This window comes from Gavialis gangeticus, unplaced genomic scaffold (assembly GCF_001723915.1).
Source record: "Gavialis gangeticus isolate Ggan-Ray unplaced genomic scaffold, GavGan_comp1, whole genome shotgun sequence".
Lineage (NCBI taxonomy): Eukaryota > Metazoa > Chordata > Crocodylia > Gavialidae > Gavialis > Gavialis gangeticus.
The window spans coordinates 89,138,308-89,154,045 of NW_017729022.1; the positions used below are offsets into that span (position 1 = coordinate 89,138,308).

Here is a 15,738-nt window from a genome sequence, read left to right on the forward strand (position 1 = left end):
GGGAGAAGTTGCCTGATAGCAGGTAAATCGGGATGGGGAGGCTAGCCAGGGGGTTGCGGACTTTGCCCCAGGTACCAACTTTGTTGCTATAGCGCTGAGCGGTGGCACTGACAGCACAGAGCCAGGGTTTCCATGGAGACTGGCTTCAGCAGTGCTGACAGGGCATGCAGCTGGATGGGGAGCTGCTCTGGGGCTGGGACTGGCTGCAGTGGTGACTGTGGTTTGGAGCTGGGGCAGAGCCTCAATCCACTGCCAGTGCACCCCTGCCTGAGGCATGTGGGCAGCGGATCACAGCTCTGCCCTGGCTCCGGGTCACACTGTCACTGCTGCAAAAATCCCAGCCCTGGAGCAACTCCCTTCCAAGCTGCGTGCCCTGCCAATGCACTGCCGAAACCAACCTCCACGGAAACCCTGGAGCAGCACTGTCACGGCACCACCACTCCTGTTGTCTCCATGGAAACTGGCTGCATCGATGTGGGCAGGGGCTGCTGAGAAATGAAGTCCCCCCGCAGGCCTGATCCAGCGTATGGGCCAGACTTTGCCTGCTCTTGCTTTAAACTCTGTAAGGAAAATCATATAAACTTCAACAAAAATAGTGCATTTGCCGAGTTATCGATTTTCTAGGATATATGTTTGCCATTAGCTCAGTAGGACGTAACTGCAATACATCATTTTCCCAGTTGGTAGCAAATTCATATATCCAAACTTTGACTATTTAACTCATAGTCCCTTAGATTATTTTTGCAGGGTACTTGATTACTGGTATTGGTGGGCATGGCCTAAAAAATGTACAAAAGACCTGTGCTTCCTTGCGTGGGAGGGGCAACCACATAACCCACAAATCAGACTATAAGGACAGAATGCAGTTCACAAGGTCGAAAGTAGGTATCCTGAAGAAGATACCAGGCCTTCAAGCCTAGATAATAGTTTGTCCTAGAGGCTGAAGTCCTCAATATATTCTCAGGGATGTATGTGGTAGCCGTGTTGGCTTGAGACAAAAAGAAATGCAAAAATCTAGAACTCTTGGTTCCAAAATGATACCTTTTATTAGACCAACTGAGACATTGCAAAAAAAATATCCTTTTTCTGCAGGCTTTCGGGCTCATGCGCCCTTCACCAGGCTCAGGGAAAGTTCAAAATGGTAAAAAGTCCCCATATGTAGGAAATAAACTTCATTTTTGCACAGAGGAAGCAGAAGCTGGAAAAAATCTGTCCATGAGAGTCTCTTTGTGAGCTTGCTCTTTGTTGTGTAGATCAAGCAGGATTTCTTCCCTGGTGGTGTCAGATGACAGGCAAGGAGATGTAGAAGTCTGTGCAAAAATGAAGTTTATTCCATACATATGGGGACTTTTTGTGTCAGACCAACATGGCTACCACGTACATCCCTGAAACATGCAGGATGCCGAATTTTAGCCGATCTTGGATTATAAACTTCATTACTGAAAAACAAAAAAGAAGTGTAAAAATGAAGTTTATTTCCTACAGATATTTTTTCGCATTTCAATATATTCTCAGTACACATGGTAATTTTCGCTCCCTTCAGCTTTGAACCAAGAGGACAGTCCCTTGGTTTCTTCACTAGTTGACCATTGCTGAAGCTATGATAGTGATCTATTTAGGGCAGTAGACTGTTCTTAAAGACCATGGGCTCAAGACCAGGGTTCAAGCCCCTGTTCAGAATCAGATAATTGCCATCTCAGTACCATGCTGTACCTTACAAATCTTTCCACCAGGAGTTAATGAATGACTTTTTTGTGGGTTTTTTTCTGTCAGAAAACCTAAGCTCTGTCAAAAAAAAATCCTGTTGCCTTTCTACATCTCCATTTTCTCTATAAAATAGATTAAAAGAAAAAACTTACTTTGCTTTAGGAAGTGCACTAAGGATTTAGGATGAATAGTAATATAACCATCAACTGATTTAACTGCTACAAAACAACAAGATGGAGCTGGGCTACAGTCAAAGCAGCAACCTTACTGCAAAAAGGCCTTATTTCATATTATTCAAAGTAATCCATTCACAGTATTGAATCAACTGCAATGCTACATGCTGCAGGGGGGTGGGGGTTCTCTTTCATTTTTGCTTTAGTATTTAACAGCTACTAGGATATTTATTAAAATAAAATGTGAAAGCTGGACAACAAATATTTGTTGTAATAACAGCAACATTATAAAACTGATCAAGATCCTTCTTCCAAAGCAGGTTGTGCCTCTGTTTGTTTTTCTTGTTGAGTAGGGAATGGTCCCAAAGGATCTCCCTTTGGGAACTCTTGTCGCAGCACAAAATGAGTAACACGATTTATGTAGACACTGCCAGCTTCTTTTCCCTCTTAGATAGAAAAAGGCTTTATCTAGTCAGGTAATGTCACAATAAAATAGTACAGTAGAAATTTCATCACTGGATGGGCTAAGAGAGACAGATCACCCAATCTATATTTTCACAGGCTGTTTAAATGCTATGCTGTGCTAGGATGGGAATGAGCAGTAACAGTGGGGAAAAAAAAGAAAATTGAGACCACAACACAGCTTTTAAGCACAAAATATCTTGGTGGATTGATGATAACATTACCAAAGTTTGATAACAAAGGGGCGGGGGCAGGGGGGAACAAGACCTAGTCACATGTTTATTGGATTTAATAGACTGGTTCTATAATCTCTATTTTTCACTGACATTTCCAAGAACCACTCCATCGTTAGTATTTATTTGTGTGCAGGCTTATATGTATAGTTCTTACTAATGGGTACTTTCTAAAGAAAGGGGAAAAAATCAAGTTAGCAAAGTAACTTTAACCCCTGGGCTAGGGACAGACATTGAACATAAACCGGTTTAAGTGATCAGAAACTGGTTTAAACCTGTAACAGAACAGACATTCAGTGCACATAAACCAGCCGAAACCAGTGTGAGAAACACGGTTGCATGTAGTATCAGACCTAACTGATTTGACTAAAACCTGTTTATACAATGTCTGTCCAAGACCCCTTCCTGGTTTAAGTTAAACCAGAAAATCCCAGCATCCCAGCATGCTCTCTGGGCTGGGCTCTGCTCCAGAGAGCTGGGCTGCCCCTCCCCTCTGCTCTGTAGCCAGAGCAAGTGTGGGGCATGGCCAGACTCTGGCCTGCTATGTCCCCTGAAGCAAATTCCTCCCTCTGTCCCCTCTCCCCCCTGTGGACTGCAGCTGGGGTTTGCCAGCCAGTTGCACCTCCACAGCTTTCCTGCAGGCAGGCAGAGACTGAGTTAATTCCTCCTTCTGTCCAGCTTTCCAGCAGCTGGACAGGGGATTAATTCCACTGTGGTCCTGGAGTGGGGCAGAAAGGCTAGCTAGTCCCCTGTATGCAGATCCAAGGCCTGTATCTGTGAGCCCAGAGTTAAGACCTGCAGGACCAGACAGAGGTGAGAAGTGTTGGCAAAGACCTGACATTTATCACACATGTGCAGGAGATGGAGTTAAGGGAAACTGCAGACAACTTCTGGCTGGAAGTTGCAGACCAAAGAATGCAGAGAGCTACATTTACATTATAAAGCAGAATCTGTAAAACCTAAACAAAGCCTTTCTGAATGCCTGGCTGTAAGGAGACACTCTACCCTCAGGATTAGCAAGACTTATGCAAGGCTCTCTCTGGTCTTCCTGCTTTACATTTTAAGTTAGACTGAGTTGTGTATGCTGTGTTTTACTGGGCAGTATCTTAGCCCAGGTAAAGATTATTGGTAGTTCCCTGTTGTACGCTGTGCAAATTGCTGTGTTCAGTACCTGCTTGCTTCAGAGAAAGGACATTTTTCCCATCCCCACTCCTTGGTATGCAGCAGCTCCCCCCAACCCCAGCCACCCAGGCTAGTGGCTGGCATCCCGTGCATCCTGCTAGCCCTAGCTGGTGCCTGGCCATGCCCCCTCCACTCCAGCAGGGAGGGTGAGAGCCTTGGAGGGCGTCTCTCTTCCCTCCCCTTTGGCAGTGGCTGGCAGGCATGCTTTTGCTCTCTCCAGCTTCTGTCTTGAGCCACTTCATTTCCTGATGTGCCTGTATTTCCTGATTTAACAGAGAATGTCTGTCCAGTTATTAATCAGTTTAAGCTGCGCAGATTAGACTAACTTGGAAAGAGTGAATCAATTCAGGAGTAGGCTTTTTGAATGTTTGTCCCTAGCCCTGCAGACCAATAATCAACCTGTCTTCATTATGATGTGAGCACAGGTTCTTTATTAAATACATGCTGCCCCTAAACAGAGTCCTAATTCATGTGCACAAACCCCGCCCCCCTTCTCTTTCATTCTAGCATGATAATACTTCACATGTAAACCAGCTGGCCCATCTTGGACCATAGTTAGTTTATAACAGTGGTACTCAACCAAAATATGCCAAGAAGAACTCTCAGCCTTCTTCATTTATTGACAAATTTCTGCATATTTCTGTATCTGCAAAACTGTAGTAATACATTTTACATCAAAGCCTTACTCAGTTGTCATGTATTTTGGCATTTATGATGCTGAGCCATACCTTTAACCTTACCTTTCCACCCCCGTGCCCCCCAGCAAAGAATACTTTTGCAACAGAGAGAGCGCTTTTCCCTCCAGTCATAATGGTAATGTTCTACTATATTTAATCAGTTTCAAGTAGAGGTGGGCATGCATACATTTGCAATGAGAATAAATGTGGGGGGAGGGGGGGGGAAAAAAAAACAGTTGTATCATCATCTATAGAGAGATATTTTATTTATTTTTAACTAATGTTTACAAGTTCCCTTCCCACAAAAAGTACAAACTGATCTAAAATGAAATTACAAAAAAAGAAGTTAGTCTCAGCCAATTCAAGCAGCTATTGTGACTGATGTTATCTTTGCTTTTCAAAATTTTTGAATAATTCTTTAATTCTATCCATTATAAACATACATGTTCATGAAAAAAAACAACCATATTTTGGTAAGTGCATAAAATATTTATGCCTTTCAATGTCCCTACTATCCATTACTTTCTCTACCTAAAATTCATACAAATACACACATTTAAATGCATCTTATGACAAAACAACATGCAATTAACTTGTACATCACCAAGAATCCTTGTCAGGCACATGCTGCAAAGAGCTATCACTTTAAAACCATTCATACTGGTAATACTTGTCCCAAATTTGACAGCCAAGTCAAAAATGCAATAGTGTTGTTATCAATCAACATATGCAAATGATCTCATGACAGTTCCAGCTATATAACAGTTACCACCAACACATATATTGGTTACCACATTTCTTTCCTATTCTCAATATATTCCAAAAATCTCTCTTTCATTTTCCAGAAGAGGGTAAGGGGACAGTATCCTACAGGATAGATTCAATATCTTCCACTTTATTAAAGCTTTTTATCATACACCAAAAAATTTTCACAGGAACTCTGCCTCTGTAACTAACACTATGAAGCAAACAATCCTTACCCCAAAATGCACCTTTCCTATAATCCAAAAGGAGAAGAACCAGAGACATAGCCCACTAAGGAGTTTGACAAGAGAAGAGTTCTTATGTGGAAGGTACCTGGGGCTAGGGGTGGGGTCCGATTCCACCTTCCCCTGCCCCTAAAATCCCAAATCATCACATACATTAAAACCCTAAAGTGGACAGCATCAAATTACTATAAAAATGTTTTATGCTGGTATAGATAATTCTTGAGTTGCTGTGGTCAAGCACTTAGTATATTCCTGTTTAACTCAGGAAAAGGAGAATCTGGCCCCACAAACCTACCTTTACACAACGTTAACACAGAATTTTCATCAATTTAGCTACTTATAGCAACAAGAGACTTCTTTTATATGATGGAAGTTATATACAGGATGAAGGTACTTATGCCAAGACCTCTAATGCACTGGCAGATCTAGATGTTTGAAAAAGGTGTGTGTGTGTGTGTTGGGGGGGAATACTGTGAGGTGCACCATCATATAGAAAACATACTTTTTAAATTTTCCAGTTAAACATAAACTACAAGTTTTACTAGTATACCAGCGGTCTAGGGCTGTTTTATGCAGTTTCAAATGGAAGCAGAAACAAATATAACTTCACTGGAATGAGTGAAAAAAATCTGCAGGGCTGTGAAATAAGAGCTTCATTGCCAGGAACAGTTAACAGACAGCAGAAATGCAGAACAAAGGATAGTTTGAATGGTGGAACATCATGACCATTAAAAAGAAGAAAAGGTCATTAACGTCTGTGGAAAGAAGAGTTTAGAAGGTGTCAGGTAGATTACAGTGAGCCTCAAAGTCAGTGGACCCCCTCAGTACTGCCTAACTAGAACTGTTGCTACAGTCACTGCCAGGTAATCAGTTTTAAATGTTAGAGGGAGCAAGAATCAAAGGGCAGTGAAAATGTACCACTGCACCCTCCCTCCCCCTCCTCCACACCTGCTCTAATCTGTTCTTTACAGTAAGAACCAGACCAGTCTTATGGTGGAACCTCAAAGTTCTCATACTGGGCAAAGACTGAAAGAGTGACCTGTCAGAGACACCTTGTAAATCACCAATCTTAAAATAATTAATTAAAACAAAATAGTTATTTGCATTACTACTTAACTATGTATATAATATTTTCTATTTCAGGCCAACAAAACTGGTTGATCCATCATGTCCTATCATGAAGCAGACTGCAGTACTACAGGTCCCAATCTTGTAAGGTACTATGTTTCTTCCAACCTTAGTGGCTTTTATGAAAATTTAGAAGTCTCAGCTCTTACCTAGCTCAGGCTCTGAACTTCTCAGAGCCATTACTGACATAAAGCAGACTTCTTATCCAGACAGGACTTCTGATTTTTAATTCTAATGAGTAACATGTGACTTTGGTCACCATTGCCAGGAATATGGCAGAATGTACAATAGGCAGATATATTTTGGACTTCTAAATTTTTACTTACCATATGTACTACCTTACTCTACCAGAATAAAATCTATACCTCAAAATAACTTTAAACACAATATCTGAACTTCAGACCAGAAGGCTATTAAATTACTGAATAGTAAATGAATGCTGTTTATTAAATAGTTTATTAATTTGGCATGCATAGAACAAGTTCATTTTTTTTTAATTGACTAATGAATTCAAAACTGGAACTTTATATTTCTCTCCATCTCAAAAGTTCAATGAAAAATAAACATTAAAAAGGTCCTTCCTGAAAATCTCAGCCATACACCACTTTGTTAACCAATAACCAAACTGGAGCAAAAGCAGATTGACCTTTCATATCCAAATATATTGATCTGAATCTTATTAGCATCTGCTAGGAATGGAAGAATGACTTTATAGTTCAAAGTGGCCTAAAATTTACTCTCAAATTACCTTGTGTGTATTTTCAAAAACGAATATCTTCCTCAGGATTTCATATGTTGATTTAAGATTTAACTGAGAGGGTCACCGAGTGAAAGATGAACAGGGGAAGAATTGCTCTGCATGTAGTTAAATGAGAAAAGTTGCCTTCTCAAGTAGGCTAGAGAACTCTCCCAAACTTTCATCCAATAGAATTTGGTTGCTCTATTTTCAGTATTCTTGGGGCTTATTAGAACATACGTATAATACCCTAAGCAAGAAACCTAGTGGTCTTTAGATTAGGATACCAAACCTATAGAAACTCAACCTTTGCACAGAGGACTAAGTACTCCAGTGATGAACAAAACCATAGAAATAAGGGAACTAAATGGTAAGCCTAGAGCTATCCCCCATAAACTTTGATAAACTAGATAGCTATCTGCAGCTGCAAGGTTCAAGTATTCCATGATTTACTCTTCCATGCCCTGTCCCACTCTATTCAACCCAGCCAAATCCGAGCTTCACCCTAACCATTCACTTAACTTAATCCCATAAACATGCCATACCACTGATGTTGCTTAATTTTTTTAGTCCCCCACCCGACAGAACTTAGCAGAAGAGGAACATTTAATGGTCAAGGAACTAAAGTGTAGTTTCCAGTACCACATTGTGATATTCTTCTCTACTTTCTGACTGGAAACTTTGCTCAAGCAGCAAATACATGTACATCACAGGGGGCACATCTACACAAGATGCTTTACTTGAGATTAGAGCTAATGACTGCGTAGTAAACGTTGCTATCTATACACCCAGATGCTTACTGCACAGTAATTCACGCTAATCATGAGTAAATTTCCTACCTGCAAATGCAAGTAGCAAATTAACTCTCAATTACTTACTGCACGGTAATGCATGTGCAGATGCCTGACTGGGAGCATATTTGCCCTCGTTCAGCCAAGCAACAGGAGGTGGGAGATTGTTCCCTACCCCCAAGAGCTGCCTGCTGCTGGGGTCGGCTCTGCTACTGGAACCCAGGTGGGGACAATGTCCTCGAGCCCCAGCAGCAGGGAGCGCCCAGCTCTCACTTCACAGTCCAGGGGCCTGGGCTGGGAGAGCTGTCTCTCTCAGTACCAGGTAAGGATCTTCCAGCCCAAGCTCTGCGACCATGGAGCCAGCGCTGAAAGCTCCCTGCTGCTAGGGCAAGGGAACATTGACCCTGCCCGGGGTCTGGTGGTGGAGCAGACCCCGGCAGCAGGCAGCTCCCAGGGGCTGTCTCCTGGTCCTGTGCTCCCTGCCACTGCTTCAGGGGGCTAGTGCAGGGCCAGTGGGAGTGGGAGCAAATTGCTGCCACGAGCAGCAAATTTCTCCCACATCCCTGCCTGGGAAAGTTTACTGTAAAGTAAACTGCTTCCAGATTATTTGCACGTGTAGATGTGCCCAGGATATACTATTTTAGAATACAGTACTTCTGATGGCATACCTATTGAAATCTACAAGGCTGGTGGCAAGGACCTAGTACCAAAACTGCATACATTTTTTCTCTGAATTTGGAACACTTAAGAGATCCCTGGGGATGTGAGGAATGCCAACATTATGACCGTCTTCAAGAAGAGAGATGTGTATGGGTCTAATTGAGGTATTGCCCTCCTTTCCAGCACCAGGGGAAATCCTTGCCTGCATTCTCCTGGTCCATCTTCTACCTCTTTGAATCACAGAAAATTAGAATTATGGAAGGTCCCTCAGGAGGTCATCCCAGAAGCTCCATGGGATGGCCTGAAACCACCTGAGACACTGGCATGGTACCCTTAGCAAGAGGAACTTAACTGAAAGCTTTCTATGATGAGATGACTGGCTCTGTGGACATGGGAAGAGCAGTAGGCATGATAAACCTTGACTTTAGCAAGGTTTTTTAATGTGGTCTCCCACAACATTCTTGCAAGCAAACTAAGGTGGTATGGGTTGGATGAATGGACTGCAAGATGGATAGAAAACTGGTTGGATTGTTTGGATTAAAGGTTAGTAATAAATGGCTCAATGCCTAGTTGGCAGCTGGTATTAAGTGGAGTGCCCCAGGGATTGGTTCTGGGACTGTTTCTGTTCAATATCTTCATAAAAAATCTGAAAGATGGGATGGAGTGCACCCCCAGCAAGTAACAATAAACCGGGGAGAGTAATAGGTACCCTGGAGTGTAGGGCAAGGATTCAGAGAAACCCAGACAAATTAGAGGACTGGACCAAAAGAAATCTCATGATGTTCAATAAGGACAAGTGCAAAGTCCTGAATTTAGGACAGAAGAATCCCATACACTCATACAGGCTAGGGATCAACTGGCTAAGCAGCAGCTCTGCAGAAAAGGAACTTGGGGTTACAATGGACAATAATCTGAACAGGAGCCAACAATGTGCCCTTGTGAGGAAGGCTAATGGCATATTGGGCTGCATTAATAAGAGTATTGCCAGGAAAGCAAGGGAAGCAATTCTTCCCCTCTATTTGGTACATGTGAGGCCACATCTGGGGTACTGTGTCCAGTTTTGGGTTACCCACTACAAAAGGATGTGGACAAATTGGAGAGAATCCAGTGGAGGGTAACCAAAATGGTTAGGAGGCTGGGGCACATGACTTCTGAGGAGAGGCTGAGGAAGTTGTGCTTATTTAGTCTGGAAAAGAGAAGACTGAAGGGGGATTTAATAGCAGCCTTCAGCTACCTGAAGGGTGGTTACAAAGAGAATGCAGCTAGACTGTTCTCGGTGGTGGCAGATGACAGAACAAGGAGCAATGGTCTCAAGCTGAAGCAAATGAAGTTTAGGTTAGATATTAAGAAGCACTTGGAGGGTAGTAAAACCTTGGATCAGATTACCCAGAAAGGTTTTTAAACCTAGTTAGATAAAAGCCTTGCCTAGGATGATATAACTAGGCATAGTCCCGCTTTGAGCAGGGGGGTGTTGGACTGCCCAACCTCATGAGGTCCTTTGCAATCCTAATTTTCTATAATGATATGATTCTGTGAAAATGGATGCCAGCTGACCTCAATGGCACCACAATGTCAACCAAGCAGCAGCCCATTTCAAGATAAAGCAACTTGTGCTCAAAGCAGAGAAGAGAGTAGAGGAAGGAAAAGGAAAGGAATCCTAGCTTGGAGCCTCCTCTCTCCTGTGGAAAGACCTCAACGAGCTATGGTAGAGATCATCCTCAAATTGAGGAATTGCTGACAACAGCTTCTGACACATGTAAGATTAAGAAACATTTCACAGTGAATCCAGATTTTATATTTGCAGCCCACTTTCTTACAACATAAGCCATTCTTTTCATATTCTGATTGATTTCTGCATTTCACATAATCAGTTCTGAACCAAAGTTTGGGACCTAGTTTTGAGATCTGCTCATTGTTTTTAACTTTAATACTGCAAGAATATATGTAAAAGGTAACAAGAACTCATACAGATGTTTCTTGAATTAGATGCTATCAAAACTGTGACCAGTTTTATAGGAAGTGCTAACAGAGTTCTATAGGTGTGAGTAACTAAAAAAAAAGACCAGAGTAAGCAGTCACAAACAGTACCTCAAGGTGGCAACAAAAGAAACGAGGAAGTTACTGTGTTGTCCAAAGCATTTAGCAACCAAAGCTTCAGAAATACATATTAAAATACAAAGTCCCTCTTTTAAGTCAGACCGTTAAAAATGCTAATATTTGTGTTTTTGTAGCACTGTTGACTAAGCTGTATTGCATACATTCATTAAGCAGCAGGACAGAAGAGGAAAAGAAATGTTATATGTGTGCAAGGTGATAGAGTTGATGTTGCTATTGGAACTTTAAATTTTGCATTTGCTGAATTTTTGAGATTTCTAATTATGGAACCCTAATCCTGTAATTAGGGATATGTTCCCATTTAATGTCTTGGGTTGTCAATGTTTCTAACTTAATTGACTTAAAGTTAACATTTGCATTTTGGATTTATTTACATTGAGATAAATGGTGTGGCAGGAAAATATACTCTCATTCAGGAATTTATTTCTGTAAACTTCTATATCAAATGTACCAGGAAAGCCCCTATCAAGAGATATGCAATGTTAATTACACCCAAAAATTGTCTTTGGACTCCAATATCAAAGCAGTTTTGAACTGTGGATTTTATTCTGTGCTTCAATCTTCCCCCTTATAAGTCTCCCTGATCCAATGTCCCCTCTTCATGCCCAGTCACCTGTTGTGGTCAAGTCAACAGTATAGACATGGAATAATGCAAGGTGTGCATGTAAATAAGGATCTTCCCTAGAGCCCACTAAATTACTTCAGTGGACTAGTGATAGCTGTGGCCATCTAGCAAATGTTGATCTCAATCATAAGTCGAGTCTTTGGACACTACTGTAACTCTAATAAAATGATAATAGAAGCAGCATTTCCTTCAAAGCAATTTTTCATTTGCTCAGTTTTGCCTAAAACCCCTTCTTCGTTGGTCTATAGTCATGCAAAGTTCCATGTATGGCTCTTACTGTAATAAAGCATGATTAGAAAAGGAAAAGGGGGGTGGGGTTATAATGGGCAAAGCTTGTATTTTTTTTAAATATCTGAAAAATACGTTTTAATGTTCTCAAACATGGCTAAAGGCCAATTTTAAATATACCCGAGGCAGAGACTAAACAGAACATTTCAGAAAGTTAAACATTTGAAATGGAGATGGGGGAGGGGAGGGAGACAGTGAGGAGTAGTTTTAAGGGAAATTGAACAACCCAAGCGAGAGTGCCTGTTATTAGCAAATTCCAGTGAGCCAGAGTCTGCAGATTGTATGATCACTATATACAGTAGGATTATGCCAGAAATGCATTCAGATTTATAAGCCTACATTTGGTATAATATCTTTCATTTTAAGGATTCTAAAAGCACTTTGTGAAAAATCATGTCTCTCTAGTAAATCACAGGCTGGCTACCTCCTCCCCCCACCCCATCAACAAATCCACTGTTCATACAAACTACAAGCCAAAGCTTTTTACTTTCTGCTTGCACCCAATCTCTAGAAGACAGGCCTCCCTAGGGCATCCCAAACGGAAAGCTCTAAAATTAAAGTGAGCAAAATTACTGGTTATTTCGGAAGGCTGTGAGGGGAAGAAGATACCAAATAATACGGGCCTGATCCTGCAACTGCTATACATAACAGAAATACTGCTGAAACCAATGGGCTTTCTCTGTGCAGAATGCAAATGCACACACAAATTGCTGCTTTGAAGCCATCTCAGGGCCAAAATGTTACAACTGTCTGTTGTGTTGCTGTGCACTGATAACCATACATATGGAAGCATGCACTAAAAGAAGAGAATTGTAATCTGTGCCCTCAAGTTTAACTGCACTATTCCCGAGGGAATGGGAGGAAAACGTCCCAAAGGACCTTTGCTTTGAGTGGTGATGATATTGGTTTTAGACCTCAGCCAAGTGACAGCACCTCTGAAGCATAAGCAGGAGTGCTCAACCCTTGGCCTGCAGACTAAATGTAGTTTGCAGAGCCTTGGAACCTGGCCTATCAGGCTGTCCACAGGTCAGGAAATTTGGCAGTGGCTGAACTAGAGTAGCAGTTAATAATACTGCCACCTCTCCCCACTGCCAAAATCCCAAACTGTTGATTGGAGCAGGCCACCCACCCCTTCCCCTACAGACCAAAATTTGGGCCAGACCACACCCTCTTCCTTCCGTGTGACCATACATCCCTAATTGGGTGGGACAATCCCAGAATGGGATCATCAAGTCCCAGTCCAGGGCTGCATGACTCCAGGACAACATTTGTCTCAGATTTGTAGCATTGTGCAGGGATTTGGGTTTTCCCTTGCAGGCTGGCAGAGTTTCAGCTTGCAAGGGGCTGCTGAAAGCGGAACACAGGGACTCCACATACATGTGCGTGCCCACACACATGGCCATGAAAGAGCTGGGCAGCATGGAAAGCAGCTCCCTGTGGGTAAGTCTATGGAGAGGGAGGGAACATCAAGGTGCAGAGTGAGGCCCCCATGCTGAGAGAGGGAATGGGACAGGGTCTGGGGCTGCTACCCAGCCAGGGTGGTGCATGGGACCACAGGGCTGGGGCAGGGAGTGGGAGAGGGTATGGGGAAGAGTGGCTCCCCACAGGAAGTAGGGCATGGGGGGCACATGCCCCTGAGATTTGTGTGTGGGGCAGGGGCAGATTCAGGTTGCCCACTGTGGGCTTGGGGAATCCCACCCTGCTGCCCTCCCCCTGAAAGCCTTGCACTGCCATAGTGACATGCCCCCTACCCTCAAGGCAGCAGCCAGGATGGTGGTGGTGTGGAGCTGTGCCACACACTGCTGCTGTGTAGACAGGGGGTGCACAGCTGGTGCAGGGCTCCTGGGGGAAGGGCAGCAGGGCGGGGAGCCTGCATCCACCCGTGCCCCACTTGGCTCAGCTCTGGCTGTGCCGCTGGCATGGGGAGGAGGGCATGTGTTCTGCCTTTCCAATTTAAAAAGATGGGCACCCTATCTATGTGGCCAGACTGGTGTTGGGCTGCACCTGCTTTTCCCCAGAGGGCTAGACCATACCCCTTCCCGCTGTAAAGCTGGTTAGGGTCTGGACCATATGCCCTTCTCCCCATCTCCCATGGGGCTGGTCCGTGTTCTCTTCCCTTTACCTGGCCAGGCTGGAGCCAGACTATGCCCCCTCCCCTTGTGCAGCTGGTTGGTGGCTGGGCCACATCCCCTTCCTCCCCTTCCCTCATGGGGCCAGCCCATTGGGCTGGAGTCATACTTCGTTTCCCTTCCCTTTCCACTCCTACAGGGCTGGGCCAAACCCGCTTCTCCTGCATGACTGGATTGGGGCTGGGATGCCACCCACCCACCTCCATGCTGCTGGATGGAGCCTGTAGTGCCTGCCCTAGGCACTGGATTTGGTGCATCAGCCATATCTGGCCTGTGGAAGGACTGGGCATTGCCCATCCAGCCCACCGGCCAAAAAAGGTTGAGCACCACTGTGTCACAGAATAAAACGCCATCTTCTGAGGCACTGACATCACTTCCTGGAATAGCCCCATCTTCCTTTGAGATCTCTTATCTGAAGGACTGGAATTTTTTGCAATAGAGAATCAGATTAATTCAGTCTTAGGAAATACAGCCAGTAACATGTCTTTGCAAATTGCAAAGTAAACAGAACCCACCCCTGCCCAACTACAGTCTTTGGAGGCTAAGTTAAGTTCTAAAGATAGCCCTTGGGAAGGACATTTGCCCTAATGACCAATTTCAACTAAAGCATTTAATATCATCACTTAATGTGCCTCAGAGATTTTCATTCAAATTCTTTTATGATTGAAATTCAGGATAGATTCAGGTATTATTAGCTATTTATGAGGAAAAGAACCCATAATTAAATATTTTTGCTTTGTTAACTCAAGTGACAATGGGGCTCATTTTTTTTTTTTTTTAATTGTAAGCAAATATTAATAGTAGTATTCAGTAGTATCACTATTCATTTCCTCTCATCACAAAGATAAAAGAAAAAAAGAAAATCTCAATCTTTTCCCCTCACCCCTCCAAAGATTCTAATCCCATAAAAGCATCCATCTTTGATTTCAAGTGGAGTACCTGCTGTGTAGGTTGCAGTGCAAATCCAATTTGTGTATAACAAAACCAAATGGGTTGAAATGAACTCTGCATTTTAAAGATGTTTTTGTTTAATCATTGCCATCACTCTTCTTTAATGAATGCATAATCAAGTTAAACTTCAAGCAGAACAGAAAAAAACTAAACTCAGAAAGATCTCCATAGTGGATATTGTAAAGATGTCTGTTGCTACACTTTTCCGTTGGTAGGACTGAAATGGAAATAACCTAACACGTATATTACATCAAGTTGTTTGGAAACACACAATATGAGCAGCAACCCCTTTGGGAAAGAAGTGCTGTCTGCCAAAGTAGTGGAAGATGACTCAGGAGGAATGGGTTATAAGTCCCCATTCTGAATTATTGTTTGACCTTGAACAAGTCACTTAAACTTCAATTTTTAAGAGCATTCTTTAAAAAAGCCTAAGGTACCTTAAAAAAAAAAAAAAAGAGAACACTGAGAAAGTTTATCGTTTCCTTTGTCAACTACAGTGTCTCCTTTCACGTAGATTTGAGTTTTTAAACTCATTAATCCTTTGGAAACCAGCTAGTACTTAGGTAGAGATCACCACTGACCAATCTTCAAGGGGCTGCTGTAGGTCACTGAAGGTAAAGGAAAATTTTGGGTCACTAGGCAGTTGGGATAAGGTATGCAGTTTTATTCCTTCCATTTGTATCTTCTGAAATTGCCCTACATTTGAGGGCTACCTTTGAGAGCCAGTTGGAGCAAAACTGGCTGTGCTTGAAACAAGGCCAGAGGCACGAACAAATTGAGAGAGGAGACAGGCAGATCATAATCAGCACTAATACAATATGAGAAAGTACCATAATAATCTTTAGCAGCGAAGTGGGGTAACGTTTTGTGACCTGATTTGGGGGAGGGAGGG

General features: G+C 42.8%; 1 long non-coding RNA gene across 1 annotated transcript in view; it reads left to right on the forward strand.

The window, feature by feature from the left end:
• LOC109296270 overlaps nt 1-1,439 on the forward strand; it is a 20,269-nt gene extending 18,830 nt beyond the window's left edge. Inside the window, exon 3 of the long non-coding RNA XR_002096941.1 lies at nt 1,361-1,439. This is a non-coding gene — a long non-coding RNA (uncharacterized LOC109296270). The remainder of the gene's footprint in view (nt 1-1,360) is intronic.
• The last annotated feature ends 14,299 nt before the right edge of the window (nt 1,440-15,738 follow it).